The sequence below is a fragment of the Phoca vitulina genome, unplaced genomic scaffold, assembly GCF_004348235.1.
Source record: "Phoca vitulina isolate PV1807 unplaced genomic scaffold, GSC_HSeal_1.0 scaffold5, whole genome shotgun sequence".
In the NCBI taxonomy this organism is placed as follows: domain Eukaryota; kingdom Metazoa; phylum Chordata; class Mammalia; order Carnivora; family Phocidae; genus Phoca; species Phoca vitulina.
This window is the reverse complement of record NW_022589708.1, coordinates 28,534,086-28,537,089: the sequence shown is the minus strand read 5'-3', so window position 1 is coordinate 28,537,089 and position 3,004 is coordinate 28,534,086. Positions and strand designations below refer to the sequence as shown.

General features: G+C 39.9%; 1 pseudogene; it reads right to left on the bottom strand.

Moving 5' to 3' along the window:
- Positions 1–411: 411 nt before the first annotated feature.
- On the bottom strand, positions 412–1,159 carry LOC116631295 (annotated as a pseudogene).
- Positions 1,160–3,004: the final 1,845 nt, after the last annotated feature.

Here is a 3,004-nt window from a genome sequence, read left to right as displayed (position 1 = left end):
TATCTCACAGGATTGCAATGAGGATTATATTAATTAATATATGTAGAGTGCCTAAAACAGTGCCTGGCACACTGTTGGTCACGTAGTAAGGGTTTGCTCTCATACTGTGTCATCCAAAAAGGTAGGCATGGGAGTGCAGATACCTCTTCAAGATGCTGATTTCATTTCCTTTGGCTATGCCCAGAATATGGCATTACTGGATCATAAGGTAGTTCCATTTTCAATTTTTTGAGGAAGCCCCCACACTGTGTGGCACAATGGTTGCGTCAATTTACCTTCCCATCAACAACACACATGGGTTCCCTTTTCTCCACATCCTCACCAACATTTATTATTGTTTCTTTTGTTTTCCACACCGTATTATCTTTCATTAAGTATAAAGACTTCCAGTCAGGTCACCTAGAGACCACTTTACCCACTGCTCTGTTTGGCCGCCAGTCTCTTGTCTCTCTCCTCCACAATGGTGAGGCAGATACAATTTCCACAGGGAAGAGCACTCCATGGTTTGTGGCCTCTGCCAATTACAAAAACGCTGGATGCCGTTGGCATCTATTGTGTGAACCATATCAAAAGAACCAGTGTGTGCGTGTCTCTCTGTCGGTAATCAGACCAGTTCTTCCCAGGTTCACACCTCTGGTCACCATACACAGATTACCTGTGTCAAACTTGATGAAATCAGTCATCTTTCTAGCCGCCAAATCAATCTGACTGGTGTCAATGACCTTGATGAAGGGATCAGGATAGCAGATGGTGTGAGCATCATGGGTCACCAGGTGAGGGATTCCTTTTGTCCCCACAGAAGTCTTTCTCACTCTGCACAAGTTATACTTGCCTCCTCAGGTGTAATCTAGTGGACAGCAAAGCAACCCTTGGTGTCACAGATCAGACAGAAATTCTCCCTGGTCTTGCCAATGCTGATGACATCCATCAAACCAGCAGAGTAGGTTAAATCAGTTCAGACCTCGCCATCAATCTTAATAAAATGCTGCACACAGATATTCTTGACTTCATCTCCTTAAGTCTTTTCTTTAGGGAAATGATGATAGGGAGACATCCTCTCAGTTTAGGGGGGCCAGTAGATGGACAAGGGGCAAACACACCAGCAGCCAATGCTTTGGAGCCGCTACACACATAGATGCTCCTTGGGACCCGGACCCATAGCTGCGCTATGTTGGGGTCCTAGGATCGAGCCCCACTGTTATCCTTTGTCTTTTGCTTATAGCCATTCTAACAGGTGTGAGGTACATTTCCCTGATTAGCAATGTTGAGCACCTTTTCAAATATTGGTCATTTATGTCTTCTTTTGAGAAATGTCTATTCAGGTCCTTTGCCCATTTTCCAATGAGGTTACTTGGTTTTTTTGCTATTGAGGTTGTACATTCCCTGCAGCATTATTCAAAATAGCCAAGATACGGAAACAACTGAAATGCCCATTGACAGATGAACAGATAAAGAAAATGTGGTCTGTACATACAATGGAATATTATTTAGCCTTAAAAATTCAGGAAGTCCTGTCATTTGCCACAACAAATGGAGGACATCCTGCTAAGTGAAATAAGCCAGATGCAGGAAGACAAATACCACATGATCTTACTCACATGTGGAATATGAAGTAGTCAAAGTCATAGAAGCAGAGAGTAGAATGGCGCCAGGAGCTGAGGGGAGGGTGAAATGGGGAGATTTTGATCAAAGAGAACAAAGTTTCAGTTATGCAAGATGAGTAAGTTCTGGAGATCTGCTGCACAGCATGGTTACTGCAGTTTAAAAAACTGTACTGTATACTTGAATTTTGCTAAAGAGGACAGATCTTTAGAGTTCTCAACCCATACACACACACACTAAAAGAAAGAGAGAAAAGAAACCGGTAGCTCTGTGAGGTGATGGATATGTCAATCAGCCTGATTGTGGTAACCATTTCACAATGGGAATGTTTGTCACGACACCAAGTTGTACACCTCAAATGTATACAATTTTTATTTGTGAATTGTACCTAAGTAGACTTTAAAAAAAGGTAGGCCCAGATGAGTTAACAGATCTTGTATAGATGGGGCCTTAATTGAGAAATGTCAACCCCTAACTCAATAGACTATAAAACAAATTTAATCATCTTTGAAACCAAGGGCAAGTTGCTATAAAACTTTAATTAAGATGTTTGGGATATAGGGACACCTGGGTGGCTCAGTCAGTTAAGCGTCTGCCTTCGGCTCAGGTCACGATCCCAGGGTCCTGGGATTGAGCCCCGCATTGGGCTCCCTGCTCAGTGGGGAGCCTGCTTCTCCCTCTCCCTCTACTTCTCCCCCTGCTTATGCTGCTTTCTCTCTGACAAATAAATAAATAAAATCTTTAAAAAAAAGATATTTGGGATATATGTTAAAATAAAAACAAAATTTTTATTTACAATAACACTTTGAGTGTATTTGAAGTGAAACCTTTTATCTCACTGACCCTACAGAAATATTACTATTTCCATTTTATTACTCTCAAGATATAAAGCATGCTGGTATCAATATATTATAGTATCTGAAAATTTTTTATCTTCTAATATCATAATATTCGAAGCCCCCCCATTGAATATAAACTCTATTTATGTCTCCCCAGCCCTGGGTAAAAGGTATCATATATATTTTTGATTTGGATATGCCTCCAAACCAGATAAATGTCACTGTAGACATCAGAGGCAGTATACGTTTATCTCAAAAAAGAATCACTGATAATAATAAGGTCCATTAAATTGGTAATACTTGACTCTTGCCTCTTGAACTGGGATTAGGCTATCAGTTCCCAAAGTAAATACCTTGATAGAATGATCACGATGGAATTTAGAAATTAAATTCAAAAGACTATGTTAATGTAGCATAAATGGGAACATGAGAAAATATCAAAGTTGAAGTTTTTGTTGGAAGATGAATTTGAAATGATCTCTTATGCATATGCAACTTTTAATACATACTCTCTGAGGTACATTTACACTCACATTTAGAAGTCTAATTAGTAATAAAAAGGA